The 17,745-nt window shown below is 43.2% G+C and overlaps 1 protein-coding gene across 1 annotated transcript in view; it reads left to right on the top strand.

The window, feature by feature from the left end:
• LOC145390967 (uncharacterized) overlaps positions 1 to 17,745 on the top strand; it is a 95,952-nt gene that overhangs the window by 4,330 nt on the left and 73,877 nt on the right. The gene's annotated exons all lie outside the window — the stretch shown is intronic.

Here is a 17,745-nt window from a genome sequence, read left to right as displayed (position 1 = left end):
AGCATAAGACAGTATGGATCAGTTGGATCAAGGATTGTGTGGGTAAAGTTGAAAGTTGGAATACAAATGTGGGCGATTGTGTGTGTGTATGCGCCAACGCAAGATCGTGCTAGAAGAGTGAGAGAAGAGTTCTGGACAAATGTAGAAGTGTGCATGGAAAAGTTTGGAAGGAATGATAGAGTGTTTTTGATTGGTGATATGAATGGTAAAGTTGGGAATGTGAAGGTGGATGGAATAGTTGGTGAGTGGGGTGTGCCTGCTGAGATAGATGAGAATGGGAGTGCGTTAGTGGACATTTGTGCTGGGAGGGGGTTGGTGATAGCCAATACCCTCTTCAGGCATTAAATGATCCACAGGTATACATGGCGAGTGATGAGAAGGGTGGGTGGTGAATTGAGTGAAAGGAAGGCAATGATTGATTATGTGTGTGGATGAAAGGATGCGAAGATGTATATTGGATGCAAGAGTTTATAGAGGTTGGGGGAGTGGACTCTCTGACCACTACTTGGTGGTGGCCAGAGTTAAAGTTCAAGTAAGATGGAGGAATAGAGGAAGGGAAAGACGAGAGGAAGGAGTAGTTGCAAGGAGAGTGGAAAGGTTACAAGAGGATGAGAAAAAGGCAGAGTATAAGAGAGAAGTGGAGGAACGGTTGGGCAAATATGAGTTGGAGCAGATGGGGGACGTGGAAGGTGTGTGTAGAATATTTACAGAAGAAATATGTGCAGCATGTGATGTGGTGTGTGGAAGGAAGAGAAGACGGAGGGAGGTGCAAGGAACAGCGTGGTGGACTGAAGAGGTGAAACGGGCTGTGGCACAAAAGAAGAAAGCATACAATGAATGGATGAGAAATAGGGGCGTGGAAGAAGTTGAGAGGCGGAAGAGAGAGTTATATGTAGAAAGAAAGAGAGAGGTGAAAAGATTAGTAAGAGAGGGTAAGAAGAGAGTGGATGAGGAATTTGGAAGGAGTTTGAGTGTAAAGTGGAGGGACTGTAAGAAAATGTTCTGGAAAGAGGTGAAAAGAGTAAGACAGGGTGGAAGTGGAGTTAGCAGGGGAGTGAAGGATAAAAATGGTAGATTACTAGTAGAGAAGGGAGAAAAAGTGAGCAGATGGAGAGAACACTTTAAGGAATTGTTGAACGTGGAGGATGGAAGTAATGAGAGTATAAGTGGCTGGGGAATGGCTGGAAGAAGAAGGGAGGTGAGAAGACAGGAAGAAATCAGTAGGATAGAAGTTGTGGAAGCAATGAAGAAAGTTAAATCAGGGAAAGCCCCAGGAATTGATGGAGTGTGTGGTGAAATGCTGAAGCATGGGGGAGAGATAGTAGTAGAATGGATGTGGAAGATGTGCAGATTGGCCTGGGAGGAAGGTAGAGTCCCGGAGGATTGGAAGTCAGGTATAATTATTCCCTTGTACAATGGAAAAGGGGAAAAAGAAGTGTGTGGTAATCATAGGGGCATTTGTCTTCTTAGTATAATAGGAAATGTATATGGTAGGATACCTATTGACAGAGTTAGAGAAAGAACAGAGAAATTAGTTGGAGAAGAACAGGGAGGCTTTAGGAAGGGAAGAGGTTGTGTTGATCAGATATTCATTCTCAGATCTTTAGTGGAAAAGTTTCTAGAGAAGGGAAAGAAGTTGTATGCGGCTTTCATGGATTTGGAGAAAGCATATGACAGGGTGGATAGACTAGGATTGTGGAAAGTGTTAAGAATATATGGAATAGATGGGAAGTTGTTGAATGCTGTGAAGAGTATGTACGATGGTGCGAAGGCTGCAGTGCGTGTGGATGGTGAACTAAGTGAATTTTTCTCTTTGAAAGTTGGGTTGAAACAGGGATGTGTCATGTCTCCATGGTTGTTCAATCTGTACATGGATGGGGTAATAAAAGAGGTAAAAGGTAGGGTAGTGGATGTTGGAGTGGCCCTGGTGAGAGAGGATAGTGTTTGGAAACTCCCTGTACTGTTGTTTGCAGATGATACCGTGTTGTTGAGTGAAGACGAAGGGGAGCTGCAAGGCTTGGTGGATGAGTTTGAGAGAGTGTGTAAGAAACGGAATCTAAAGGTGAATGTAGGGAAGAGTAAAGTGATGGTCTTTGAGAGAGGTGAAGTCAGTGAATGTACAGCGAGGTTGGATGGTGAGGAATTGGAAAATGTGAGTACGTTTAAGTACTTGGGTAGTGTGATGAGTAAGGATGGAGGTTTGGAGGGTGAAGTACATGAAAGGGTACAGCAGGGAAGAAAGGTTGCTGGTTCTTTGAAAGCAGTGATAAGAAACAGGCAAGTGAGCATGGAAGTGAAAAAGTTACTACATGACAGTATTGTGATACCAACTCTAACGTACGGAAGTGAAGCTTGGACGTTGTTGGAAGGACACAAGTCAAGAGTGAGAGCCGTGGAAATGAGTTATTTAAGAGGAGCTTGTGGAGTCACATGGAGAGACAGGCTGACGAATGAGGATAGAAAGGAGCGTTGTGGTGTTGATGTGGATGTGATAGGAAGCGTTATGAGGAATACACTGAGGTGGTTTGGCCATGTGGAGAGGATGGAGGGTCAAAGACTGACGAAGAGAGTGTATGTGAGTGAGGTGGAGGGGGAAAGAGGGAGGGGGAGGCCGAGGATGAGATGGAGAGATGGGGTGGAGAGGTATATGAGAGAGGGGGGTGTGAGTTGGGAGCAGGGGAGTGAAATGGCGGGGGACAGGGCGACTTGGAGGCGATTTGTTTGTGGCCACCCCAAACGGGATTGAGGCGTCTGGCAATAGATAGATAGATAGAAATTTTAGAAGTTTTTTTTTTTTTCCATAATCCACTGCCTATGGAGCAGTGACCTAAGCATACACGTGCAGCAACATTATATTCTGCGTGACAGTATCTTCTACCATTCAGGGTAGGAATATGTAGTCACAGTTGTCTGTCTGTGTTTGTCTCTCCAGGGAATTATATAACACTAATGGGAGGATCATCATGAAAATATGTGGACATGTCCCCAGTAACCCAGTTGATCTATTTGTTTTAGTTGATCCGTCTAGCAGATCTGTTGGAGTAGGTAAATTGTCATTGGATAGTGAGATGGGAGGTGGATGTGTTCACTGACTGATGTGGTGAGAAGAGGGGGGGGGGTTTATTGGGTGGTGCAGTGAGAGGGAAGGGAAAGGTGTTCACTGTTTATATAAGGGCCCCAGGAGGCCGGTCAGCACTCAGAGCTCAGCTGTTGCTCCAGGCTTTTAGAGATTACATTCCAGCCTCACCTTCCTCTACAGTTTGATCGTGAGTCATGTGGCACTGTGTTGCTGTTAGTCATGTGGTACCTTGTTAGTCATGTTTTTTTTTTTTTAATGTGAGGAAGAAGGAGCCAAAGGCAACAAGCCCTTAAAACTGTTCCTTCCAAGAGAAGAACAAAATACAAGAGAGAGCCAAATTCAAGAACAGATCATTTCGAGATGCCTGGACACACTGCGTTTGAAAGACTGGAGATCCTAGGAAGCAGGAAATACAGACAGAGAGAGACAGTTCCAGAGCTGACCTGTTGCATAAATGAAGGACTGGAAGTAACGGGTAACTCTTGCATTAGAGGGTTGGACAGAAAAGGGATGAGAGTTTGCTGCTAGACGGGTGCTAAGTGCCTGTCGTAGTGGTGGAGGAATGCATGCAGACAGTTCAGAGGAGCATTAACCATTGAAGTAGAGATAGAAAAGAGATAAAGATGCAACAGTGTGCCGAAAAGACAGAAGTTGAAGGGAGTCAGTAAGAGGAGGAGAGTTAATGAGACGAGAAGCCTCTGACTCCACACTATTGAGAAGAGCTGTATGAGGGGAGCCTCCTCATACATGAGAGTTGTACTCCACGCAGGGGCGGATAAAAACCCTGTATATAGTCAACATTTGTGCGGGAGTAAAGAAGGAACGGAGTCGGCTTAGCACACCCAATCTCTTGGAAGCAGATTTTACAAGAGATGTAATATGATCTTTCCAAGATAAGTCCTAAGTAAATGAAACCCCAAGCATGTTCAAGGATGATGCAGGATTAAGTTGAATATTATATAACATTAGTGGGTATATCTGTGGAAGATTTTGCTGGGTTGATAGGTGCAAAAACTAAGTCTTTGATGCATTAAAAACAACAAAATTATTTTTACTCCTGTCAGAGATACGAGCTAAGTCGGACATTAGGTGTGCCATAGCCTCATCTTTTGTTTGTTGAAGTAACTGCTGAGATGGACGTTGCAGGAACCGAATGGAATGATGAAGGGTGGAGTCATCAGCGTATGAGTGGATAGGGTTAGATGTACAGCTTAGAAGGTCATTGATGAATAAAAGGAAGAGAGTTGGTGATAGGACAGAGCCTTGAGGAACACCACTGTTAATAGATCTAGGAGAAGAACGTTGGCCATCTACAACGGTGGCTATAGAACGACCAGAGAGGAAGCTAGAGATGAAGGCACAGATAGAAGGATAGAAAGCGTAAGAGGGCAGTTTGGAAATTAAAGATTTATGAAAGATTCGAACGAAAGCCTTTGAGAGGTCAAGTGCAATGACAAAGCATTCGCCAAAGTCCCGAAAGAAGGATGACCAGGAGTCTGAAAGGTAGGTGAGAAGATCGCCAGTGGAGCGTCCCTGACGGAACCCACACTGACGATCAGAATGAAGACTGTGATAAGAAAGATGCTTTAAAATTTTTCTATTAAGAACTGACTCGAAAACTTTTGAGATACAGGATGTTAAAGCAACTGGATGAGAGTTAGAGGGTTGGGAATGGTCACCCTTCTTTGGGACTGGCAGAATGAGAGCAAACTTCCAGCAAGAAGGAAAGGTACAAGTTGATAGACAATGGAGAAAGAGTTTGCCTAGGCAGGGTGTAAGCACAGAAGCACAGATCTTGAGAACAACAGGAGAGACTCCATCAGGCCTATATGACTTATTAGTATTGAGGCCTGTGATGGCAGAAAATACGTTAGCTGAAGAAATTTTAATGTCAGCCATGAGGAAGGCAGAGGGGGGAAGTGATGGAGGGACAGTATCAGAATCGTCTAAGGTGGAATTGGAGGAGAAAGTCTGAGCAAAGAGATCTGCTTTAAGAGTAGAAGATATAGCTACAGAACCATTAGAGTAGAAAAGAGGAGAGAAGGATGATGAGGTAAAGTTGTTAGAAAGGTTTTTGGCAAGGTGCCAGAAGGAGTGAGAAGAAATCGAGTTAGAGAGTTGAGAGCATTTAGTAAGGATGACGTTAATTTTAGCAGAGTGAAGAACAGACATAGTCTGATTCCGGGCAGAAATGTAAAAAAGATGTGATTCAGGGGTGGATTGGCTCCGGTACATTTTATAGACCCTCTCCTTGTTATGGACAGCATTAGAACAAGCGTGATTAAGCCCAGGCTTTCGTGCATTAGTCAAAGGATATGAAAAAGGAATATATGCTTCCATGCCCGAGAGAATAACCTCTGTAATGCGCAAGGCACACCCAGATGGCTCCCGGCCTTGGAAGCAATAATCATTCCAGGGTAAATCAAAGTACTGCCTGAGGGCCTTCCTATCTGCAGCTTCAAAGTGCCATAGACGACGTTTCTTTGGAGGGTCCGCAGGCCGTACCGGAGCAATAGGACAGGTTAAGGTGATAAGGTTGTGATCGGAGAAGCCCAACGGAGAGAAAAGATTAAGAGTGTAAGGAGAAGGATTAGTTGTAAGGAAGAGGTCAAGTATGTTGGAACTCTCTCCAACGCGGTCAGGGACACGGGTAGGGTGCTGTACAAGCTGCTCTAGGTCATTAAGGACAGAAAAGGTGTAGTCTTGTTTATAAGGTGGATCAGTGAAAGGAGAGGAGAGCCAAAGATGGTGGTGAACATTGAAATTTCCTAGAATGGAGATTTCAGAGAAAGGAGAAATGGATACAATGTGTTCCATCATAGAAGTAAGATAGTCAAAGAATTATTGATAGTCAGTAGAATTAGGAGATAAGTAAACAGCACAGATACATTTAGTCATAGAATGACAGGAAAGCCGAAGCCAGAGTGCAGAGAATTCAGAAGAATCGAGTTCAGGAACACGAGAGCAAGATAAGTTGCTGCGTATATATATACAACGGCCACCTTTGGCTTTGAAATGAGTATAGAGAAAGTAGGAGGATACAGAAAAGGGTCTGCTGTCAGTTGCCTCAGACAGCTGAGTCTCAGTTGGAAAAAGAAGGTGAGGTTTAGAGAAGGAGAGGTGGTGCTCAACAGAGAGAAAGTTAGAGGAAAGACCACGAATGTTGCAGAAATGAAGAAGAGAGTCAGACAGGGGTTCCAGGCATCTTCAGTCGTCACTGGGAGAAGGGCAGTAGGTGGGGGCATATATGTCTCCCCCCACTGGGGACTCCGAGGCTACGTTATTCGACGCCATTTTTTTTTTTTTTTTTTTTAGAAAAGGAAGTGTGGTGTGTACCGTGCATGTAATTTGGTGTTGATAGTTAGAGAAGCTTGTATTGGGGAGCATGCTGGTCTACTCTCTGTGTTACTGAAACACTGAAAAAGTTCAGCAAAGGGGGATGGTCGGGACATAGTCCCGAAGGCTGATGAAACGGGAGCCCCAGCTCTCCCTGTCATCAGCTTTCCATCCACCTTGGGAGTACTGCCCTGCTCGACTGGTGCTACAGTCTACTGTTAGTGATAAGGTACCGTGTTAATGTTAGTGAAATAGCACCGTGTTGCTGTCAGTGATATAATACTGTACCGTGTTGCTGTAAGTGATATTGTACCGTGTTGCTGTAAGTGATAATGTACCGTGTTGCTGTTAGTGACATAGTACCGTGTTGTTATTAGTCATGAGGTAACGCGTTTCTGTTTGTCATATTGTACTCCCATTGACAGAGGAAGGTATCATTATCGGGGAGACGTTTTTAATTCCTTACCACCTTATACTGACAGTGTAGGTGAAGATAATGTCTACCTTTTTCTATATCCTCTGATGTATAAGTTTTAGACACCGAACATGAAAACACAGCGATCGTCACAACCAAACTCTCTGACTGAACAAAACATCTTTGCGCGAAGGTAATTATTATCTTTAATTAACTTAACTTTCGACGTTTTTTGTGTTTATAGATCACTAAATTTCAGACAGCGTGAAAACACAGCGAATATCTCTCGATCATCAGGAAATTAGCGGAAAAATTTACCGACTGGTGGCAACTGTACGTTTTGTTTTAAGATTAGTTTAGGGCATTTTTCTGTTGCATTCAGATGTATTCCAATTGTTTTAAGACTTATTTTTGTTTTCATACGCTTCATTTTGGAGGAGGACGATCTTTTTTTTTTTTTTTTTTTTTTTTTTTGCTTTAGACTTACTTTTCTCGTAAAAAATTTGTTTGTTGTTGAATAACCTGTTTGTTTTATAAGAACTTGTTTGTTTTTTATTAGTTTTTATTGTTTCTTAGATATAGTTTCCTTGCTTAGGTACTTGGTGGGGACAGTTCATTTCTCCAAAGAGTAAGTGATGTTTGTGGTACCCATGAATCATTTTTCCTTCATAACCCGTAACACAGAGCCTGAGGATGTGTGATGAAGCAGCCCGGTCATGCCAGCTAACCTGCCTCTAAGTACCAACCTGTCCCTTGCTTAGGTATTTGTCTCTGTTGCTTAGAGGTTTGTTTCTGTTGTTTTGAGGTTTATTTCTGTGGATTAGATTTTTCTATGTTGTGTAGAGGTTTGTTTCTGTTACTTAGAGATTAATTTCTGTTGCTCAGAGATTTGATTCCGTTGCTTTGAAGTTTCTTTCTCATACTTATAGATTTGCTTCTGTTCCTTTAAGGTTTTGTATTTAACTTAATTTTTTGGAGGCTTTCTTAGAGAATTGTTTTTGTTGCTTAAAGACTTGTATAAGGACTTGTTACTGTTGTTTCTTGACCCATTTCGCTCCAATATTGTTGTTTATAACCCATTGACGTTTTATGCTCATTTTTCATTAACCTGTTACAGTTTCCCACACCTTTCATGGGGTGGAGAGATTACTACGTTGACTCGTGGGTCTTTTTCGAGATATGTAGCAGAGAACCAGTGAAGTTCTAGGAACAGTCCATCCTAGGCAGGCTTCAAGTTACGATCTATATGGCAGACTTTTTTTTTTTTTTTTTTTAAGTCGATGGACCTCATTACAGCAAATATATTATGGATTCAAAATACTGCTGAACACTGCTTATGAATAAAAGATATTACTCACCTCTTGCTGTCCAGTACCCAAAATTTGCTACCAATATCCAGAGTTGCCTCCCAATATCCAGAGATAGTGCAGGATCTCTTATATATTGTCCCTACATTCAGAAAGTACTGAACTCAGGAGAGGTTTTTCGAACTAAGTGAGTTTTATGAATAGCCTTCATCAAACACTTTACTAATAATCTCGTACTTAATAAAATAATCCAGTCGCAACAGGAGTTGCCCCGTTTGCGAAGGACTGAAACAAAATCAACTACAAATCGTACGTCCTACACTTGATGTAAACTAACAGGAACGACAAAGCTCTATTTTATATTTAATTGCTGAATATCTCTCTTAGACAGAACATGGAAACTCAGCGAACCTCACGCCCAACCTCCCTGAGAGAACGCAACAACTTCATCTGGCTGTGGATGGGGGGACCTGTCAGCTCGTGCCATAGGTAGAGTTACCTACCTGTGAGAGAAAACCAGTTTTCTATGCATGATATACTCAGGTATTCTCGCCAATATGACTCAGGGAAGGTATGGGAATCGTCCTAACACTTTTTTGTCCACTTCACACTCACAAAAAAAAAAAAAAAAAAAATCTTATTTCATAAAGAAATTGTGTTTTTGGGGGAAAAAATCACTTACTCATGCAACACTATACATATCACTGTGAATGCATTGTCTTACAGTTACGAGAAATATGCATAATTTGACTTCACAGTGTCCAGCCCTTTCACTTACAGTAAATTATTTACAACATGCCTTCAGTATACACAGACATTACCAGAGTATTTTTGATCATCTCACTGTGAATACATTGTCAAACACTTACGAGAACATACGTAAACTTTTACTCCACAACATTCAGTCCTTACACTTACAAGAAAATATGTACATGTCATCACTGTATGCAGTACTTATAACACTTTTTGAGGATCTTTTTTCGTATTTACAACACTTTTTGAGCATCTTCTTATCGCTCTTCATTGCAATACTACTGTTTCTCAATAGTTAGCGTGAGTGTGGTCGTCCTCGAAGCATGGGTATATGCACAGTCCTACATCACACACTGCACACGTATACCTTGAGTCCTTCCGCTGAGTATGTTGCCTTACAGTGCTGTCTGCACACACGTGACACCTCCGCTGGGGATTCTGACGTGTTGCACTTGGAGGGACGATTTTGGGGAAGTGTCTAGAGGTGAGGCGGAGAGGTGTGGCGGCGGTGTGGCGGTGGCGAGCAGCACTTCTATCTTCCCCATATTCCCCCACTATCTCCTGCACCAGCTCGCGAATATAGCCCTGGAAGGTCTCCTGGATGCCAGTGGTATGTGCATGGAGATAGTGAGAATTGAGGACGGTGATGTCAAGGAGATGGAAGAATAATTTATTATACCACTTCATCGTGGACCTGGCACAATCAACACTGGAAATCTTGGCGTCTGATTGATCCACCTGTTGCATATTCATATTGTACGCCAAGACAGGTTCTGGTTTCCAGACATGGCGCCTCCCTTCTGCCCTGTAATCTACACTGTCTGTGCGGTGTACAAGGGGCCGATGAATAGACGAGAGGAGGAATACTTCGCGGTTGTGGTGCCATGCTGTTGCGAGAATATTATGTGATGTGCAAAAATCAACCTCGTTTTTCTGAAGCTTCCTCCCCACCTTCACCATGTGCCGACGATTCTTCTTTATAGTGCAGCACAGACCAGTTTCCTGCAGGTGAAGGTACCTGGTGAGAAGGGGGCTTGAGTACCAATTATTGAGGTATAAGACGTGCCCACGATGAAGGTATTCCTCGATCATTGTTTTTACCACAGCCCCTGAGAGTCCCAAACGTCTATCTTCTGTGATGTCCGTCTGAACACCTGTGTACAGGACTATGTCCTGCACATACCCAGTCTTACAGTCGCACATCACAAAGATTTTGAAGCCAAACCTGTGTCTTTTGCTGGGGATATACTGACGAAAAGCGATATTACCTCTCCATAGCATTAGATTCTCGTCTGTGACAAGGTCTCGGTATGGAGAGAAGGAGGTATGGAATTTCTCTCGAAGGTGATCAAAAACCAGACGTATCCTCCTCATCTTGTCCGTGTTGTTTGAGTTAGCAGGGTCAAGAGTGTCAAAAAAATGAAGGCGGCTCAGGATGTACTGAAAACAATTCCTTCCCATCACCTTGCCAAAAAATGGTGTCACCATTACTGGATCCACAGTCCAATACAAGGGAAGCTGATTTTTTTTTTTCAGTATCCCCATCAAAAGCACAAGTGCTATGAACACATACATTTCACCAAGGGTCACCTCACGTTCAAACAATCGGCTGTGTGGTGTCTGTGTTGTTCCCCCACGTTCAGATGCAGCAAAGGTGTTGGTCAGGGCCACAATCTTCAAAACAAACTCCACAGGAAAGTACTTCCTGAAAAAGTCAAGCCTACTGGAGGTACTGTATGGTGAAGTTCAGGGGCACTACACCCGGCCTCATTTTCGTGGGTGAACGGGTGAATGTGGGGGACAAAGTCACTACTGTTCTCCCACTCCCATGTCGTTTCCTCCTTATCATCATCGTCTTCGTGTTCCTTGGGCTGTGGGGAAGCATGGGGAAGTGTGGGGAATGGGGAAAGAGTTTCACGTGAGGTGCTGGGTGTGGGGAAGGCGGGAACACTTTGTCCTGAGGTGCTGGGCTGAGCTGGGTCACGTGGGGGCAAGGGAGAGCCGGGCGAGATGAGTCACTCTCCCCCAACAATGGAAGTTTCCCAAATCTTCCACGCTTCCTCCTCACACTTTCCTCTCAACTTAATGAAATCCTTGGCCTCCCCAACCACCGCTCAACTGCAGGAGTACCTTCCTCCTCCCTTTTCTCCTCATCGACGTGACGTGGAAAACGACGACGTGCAGGTGGCCTCCTACCACGTGTTGCCCTAGTGTAGCCTACATACCTTGATTTTCTAGGTGAGGGAATTTTGTCATCACTACTACTTTCCTGCTCAGGCTGGATGTAGTCCTTATCATGCACGTCATCATCCTCAAAATCACTTTCCCCAGTCTATGGGACCCTCAGAAGGTCCTGAATCTCCTTGTCAGAGAGACTGCGGCGAGACATCACTGCACTGTATGACAGACACAAGCAGAGTGAGGCAGATGGTGATGGGTTTCAGCATGTCGCAAAGCACCGAGCATGGCAACAAGCTCTGTCTTATACATGGAGGTCCCCGGAGGGAGCCTCCAAGTCTCGACAAGATCTCCAGAGACAAATGCTGCACCTGCTGATCCCTCTGGTGTGACGGATCCATCTTTGTAGAATGTGGCTGATCCTGGGGTATGGAAGGATGAAATTCTCCCCAGGCCATCACGGTTTAGTTACTTTATTTTTTGGCTCGGCGGAGACTTAGCAGCACATTCCTGTAAGCCCAGCAATTGCCTAAAGTTTGAAACACACCTGTACATGTCAAATTTCTGGCAATGTCCACTGAATAAATACTAAAATAGTGATGTTTCCTTCAGGATTTGTGCCACAGGTCACAAATTAAACATTTTTTTTTCACTGAATACGAACTAAAGAATATTATCCCCGAAGTTTCGCGAAGTGTCATGGTGCGTGACGGTGATGGTGGTGAGCGAGGACCCAACCTTCCTCTCTGCCTTCGCTGAGTCCTCCTTCAAGAACCACCTCCTGTCGGTGCACGCAATGAGGCTGCTTGCTTTCACTTGCCTTCCTCTTCATCGCCTTCACACCCTCCCCCACTTTCACAAGACTCTATCACGCACGAACGCTCTCATCACTGTCATCAACGATCAGTCACCAGACGTAAGGTACTTACATTGTTTGCAAAGTAATTGTAAAGTCGTGTCTACAGTACAATAAAAAAAGCTTGAATTATGCTTATGAGGTAGATGCTGATGAAGATGATAAAGATCATGATAACGATGATGTTAATATGGACAATGACTAAGTTGATAAAACGAAATAATGATGTTGATGACTCTCTCTCTCTGTCTCTGTCTCTGTCTCTCTCTCAACTATATACAGAACCACCGTATACGTGATACTGCCCTACACAACTCCCTTATCTGCTCCACTAATGGTCGCCACCAGGACACCACAGCGAGGCCTGGTTCTCACATCACCAGCTCACCTCTTCCCTCTCAAGTTTTTTAAATAAGTAGTAATTGATGGTTTTGGAGCCAGGGCTCCGTGGGCCTGTATGATTTGTGTCTTATTTCATTGGCAGTAAGATTTCATACTTCCTCTTGTGGCTTCTCTTCATGTTTTTTCTGTTTCCCACCTCATTCCATCTAGCATGTTATCGTGCAAGTGAAGGAGGAGGAGGAGGAGGAGGAGAAGGAGGTGGAGGTGGAGTGGGAGTAGGTGGCGCAGAGGTGAGGGGAGGAGGGGCTTCACACTGCTGCCCTAAGCCTTGAAATACTGATACCCCATAACCTTTCCTTCTGGAACACCCTGTATAATGTACATACATACATTCATACATACGTTCACACACACATAGTTCTATACATAGAGACAGGCAGGAAGACATAGACATAACATACCAATATACAAATAGAAAAATAGATAGAAATATAGATAGATATACGCTGATGTGTATGTGTAAGTCAAATATTTTCCCTAAAGATTCGGTCACTGTCCTAACCTGGTGGTGACAGCTGAAGAATTCTCCACCCAGAAGGCAATCATGGTGGACGACCTCTCAGCACCGGGGAGCAAGAGGCTCACATTCACAGGCCAAGTGGAAAATATCATGCAGGCTGTGGTACGATATGTGAATTTCACCTAAGTCTTGTGCCCATCTAGTAAGTACTGTACCTTTCTCGTAATTCTTGTACATTTCTCGTAAGTCTTGTACCTCTCTCGTAAGTCTTGTACTTTCTCGTAAGTCTTGTACCTTTCTTGTAAGCCTTGTACTTTTCTCGTAGTCCATTGGCTGAGGGGGCCCCATGTGCATGAGATGTGCCCTAAATTTCTCTTCATTTTTTAAAACTAGACTATGAGGCATATCAGACTTTTGGTAACCCGGCAGAAGGCGAGGAAATGACGTCATAAGCCACGCCCTTCGCCACTCTAATGGTACCAAAATTTAGGGGAAGGGCAAATATAAATCGCTATAACTTTGGAAGTATGAATCACAGAACAACAAAATACCTCTTAAAATGTTTGTATTTACATCCTCTATATATATTATCATTATGCAAATTGATTTGCAAATGAGGTAACCAGAGGTCAAAATGTCACAAAAAAAACCATATGTCAAAATCTGACATTGATCCAGAAAGTACCCACTAATGTCACATATACACTAATTTTCTTATTTATTTTGAGTGGATCCTTTAATAAAGATGCTACTGATTGTTTTGATATACAATGTTAACTCTTTAATGCCTAACAGTGTTACCTAACACGTACCGGAAAATGTAACGCAAAAAAGCCTAAATTTTTGGAATTCCTAAAGCATCAGCACATTAGGCCTAGTGAACTGCACATTCCTTTAGCTATTCAAAAATGAAATTGTAGTTTTTTTTTTTATGTCACCCTTGTGCTTTCTAGAACATTGCTTTAACTCTTTGCGCTGACAAGTAGATTATAATACACCCTGAATAAAGAGAGGTCAAAACATATTGAAAATTCACATGAAAGAGGACCATGTTTCACTAAATGACATTTACGCCTCATATGAAGCATATGTGGACAAGTACATTCCTTAACTCAGTAATGTACCTCTGCTTTCTTCAAACTGAGATTTGATGAAGGAGTCAGATGTCTCATCATTGCTCGTAAGCACTCTTACCTAATTGACCCAGAGGGATTGTTGGATTGTGCAGTTTCTTCAACACCCTAGACACTTTGACACCTGCAGAAACTAATGCAGGGCAGTCCCTTCTTGCGACATACACATCTGTCATTGCTGCATCTTTTGCAGTTGCACATGCTTGTATACTCTTCAGGAATTGATCTTACTGCTTTCAGGGGCATAAAAATTTCATCTGTTACCCTAAAGCCGAAGGCAGTAGGATCTAGTAATGTCAACCTATGAGTGTGCAACAAATTCACCATCTGATAGTTTGCATAATATGGCCCTTTTTTTTTTTTTTTTTTTTTTATAAATAACAGAACGGAGGAAGGAAAAACAAATGGGTAAAAAAAAAAATAATAATCCATACACCAGATTACTGGTGTCCTCTGTTCATAAAATATCTGTAACAGTTAGACTTGAACAGTTGTGTGTTGAAACTTGGAGGAAAACAACTCTGGGGAAGCGAGTTCCAGAGAGATGCAGTTCGGGGAATGAAAGAATTCTGATAGGCAGAAGTTCTGCAATATGGCTGAGTGACATTCCAGTCATGAGCGCTACCAGATGCTCGTGTAGCACGAGGGAAGGCATAGAGAGGTGGCACCATGGACGCAACTTCATCTGAGCATTTGCCAAAAAAATATCTATAAAATAATGCAAGGGAGGCAACATTCCTTTTTACTTGCAGGGCAGGTAGTTTATATGTAATGGCAGAGTTGTTAATGATTCTAACAGCTTTATTCTGAATTTTGTCTAGTTGTCTTAATGCAACCTCTCCACAAACATTCCACAAGGGTGAGCAATATTCAAGCTGAGAGTGCACATGTCTCTTATAAATTATAGCTAACTGCTCATCGGCGAAGAAATTACGGACTCTGTACAATAATCCAAGTTTCTTTGAGGCGGTTTTAACAAGTGATCTGACATGAGAGGTCCAGCTGAGGGCACTGTTATGTGAGACACCAAGAATTTTAATACTTTTGGAGATGGGAATATTAGTAGCACTGAAGGTAATGTACGAATCTGGCAATATCTGTCTATTAGTAAACTGTATATATTTAGTTTTACTAGCATTAAAAGAGACAAGGTTGTTTTGTCCCCATTCACTGATTGTAGATAGATCTTGATTTATGGAGATGGCTGTACTGAGTTGAGAGGTAGAGATATTAGACTTTGTAAATGGATGTCTGAGTGTGAATGAACTATGTAGTGTTGAGTCATCTGCATATGAGTGAATGGAATTGTGAGTGACAGATAAGAGATCCTTAATATGAACCAGAAATAGGGTTGGCGCCAGAACTGATCCCTGTGGCACGCCGGCGTTAATTGAGTGGAAATTCGAATATACATCATCTACTTTTACTCTTATTTTCCTGTCACTAAGATATGAAGAAATCAAAGGAACAAAAGACGTTAGTCCATAGCAAGGGAGTTTGGACAGCAGGGAACGGTGCCATACTCTGTCGAAAGCTTTAGAGATATCAAGAGCTACTGCATGAGTTTCTCCAAAAAGATCAATCGATTGATGGATGGTATGAGTTAAGAGATTGATTGTGTCAGTGGTGGATCTTTCGTGGCGAAAACCGTATTGTCCATCACTAATTAAGAATGTGCTGCTGTATTACATGGCTAGTTGAGGGAAGATGCTCCTAGGATATGCCTTTACTGTGTTGGTACATGTAGTCTCTCAGCTGATCCATTGTTGTGCACTTGGTGTTCATTTTTAGCACTTGTACTAGGTATTCATCACAGGATGCCACGAAACTGTCAGTACAATTTGTTCCATAATCCAAATCTTTCAGATACTCAGAAGGATTAGCATTCAAGGCTGCATGATTTGTTCCCACCTTGCTCGTATAGTCACAACCAGTCAGAGCGTGTACAAGTGGCAGCACATTGCAGAATTCCTCTCCAACTTGCGATGCTATAGTGTGAACTGGGAAGTATCTAGTTGAATCCCCAACACCAGCTCTGAATCAAAGTTCGCATAGGCCGTTGGAATGAAGAAGATTCCTGTCTATCTATCTATCTATCTATATACCTAGGTTGCTTCCCCCAAGGAAAGGAAGGTAGCCAAGACAGGGCGACACACTCCCAATTTACTCATTCACTCAAACACAATAATTTGCATCTTAACCCCAAAGGAGAGAAAGGACAGATCCTCACCGCACCACACCGCATGAGGGTCAACTGTGCAGTGCAATCAGTGGCATCCGCAGCAGGGCCCGAGAGCAGAGCTGGTTTACCCTTGCCACATCATAATAGACCCATCCCTTTACCTGCACCTGACCTGATCAGCTGATCAGACAAATGAGGGAGAATATCCCCTCAGGGCTGCATCATCATTTATTCATTCAAAATTTCTCTCCATTCATTTCTATCACGCACAGCCACTCTTCCTTGCTCAACAGACATCCCTCTCACAACCAATGCTCTCTTCACACTGTCCATCCATCTTATTCCTGGTCTTCCTCTCAGCCTTACACCTCTCACATCAGATCTAGTTATCTTTTTCACCAATCGCTCATTATCCATTCTCTATATATGCCCAAACCATCGTAACACCCTCTACTCAATTCTATTAGCCATCTCCCGAACAACTCCAGTTCTTCTTCGCACTTCATCATTTCTCACTCAATCCATATGCGTCACTCCACACATACTCCTAAGACACCTCATCTTCATTACATTCAAACATTTCCTCTCTGCTACACCCATATTCCATGTTTCAGCCCCATATAATGCAGTCGGTACCACAACACCCTCATACAGCCTTCTCTTTACATCCATTTTAAGTGAACGACATTTAAACACCTTTTTCATTCCTCCCAGCATCTTTCCTACTTCATTCATTCTAAACTTCACTTCTGCATCTATTCTTCCATCCACAACAACATGTGACCCTAAATGCTTAAAACACTCTACCTCTTCAAGCAACTCACCATTCAAAACTATATTCAACCTCCTACCATCTACCAACCTCGTACACTTCATCACTTTACTCTTAATTTCATTTTCTTTCAATTTCCTCCCTTCACACACCCTTCCAAACTACTCTACCAACTGTCTCAATCTCTCCTCTGAATCAGCCACCAGTGCAGTGTCATCTGCAAACAGTAGCTGCTTTAGATTCCACTCTCTACCATCATCATTCACCAGACTCAGAACTCCACCTAACACTCTTGCATTTACCTCCCTTACAACACCATCCATATAAATATTAACCCGAGGCGTCCCATCGACGTATGGGTACGTTGCAACATTTTGTATTTGCCAGTCCCAGCGACATACCGGTACGTCGCACAATTGCAAGGTGCATAATTTGCACAATTTTCAAATTTCGCGCTTGATTTTCAGTACGTAGGGTCTCTCGACCTTCCCCTACCTGCCACCAGGCAGGGACACTCGGTGACCCCACACGACCCGTGCTCACCCGCAGCTTGGTCACTCATCTGTTAGCAACGGTCCTGCTCAGACATGGCGAAGAGAGGTCTCTCAGAGGATGAAATTGAAGCCGCCCTGGATGCCTTTACAGGCGACAGTGATTCCCCACTGGACAATGAGGTGTTAGACAAAGATTATATGCAGCCAGAGGAGGAGGAAACCACCAGCAGTGATGAGGAGGTCCTGTCCCCCAGGAAGCGGCAGTACGTGACTTACCATGCTGCTAGAGAGGGGCAGCCGGCCAAAAAACAACGTGGAACATCCTCTGCCCAGCCCCAACGTGATGTGGAGGCCGAATTTGATGACGAGGACGAGGAC

The sequence above is a fragment of the Coenobita brevimanus genome, chromosome 16, assembly GCF_032717465.1.
Source record: "Coenobita brevimanus isolate Jiangsu-jjx chromosome 16, ASM3271746v2, whole genome shotgun sequence".
Lineage (NCBI taxonomy): Eukaryota > Metazoa > Arthropoda > Malacostraca > Decapoda > Coenobitidae > Coenobita > Coenobita brevimanus.
The sequence above is the reverse complement of the archived record's forward strand: the minus strand, read 5'-3'. Positions and strand labels throughout refer to the sequence as shown.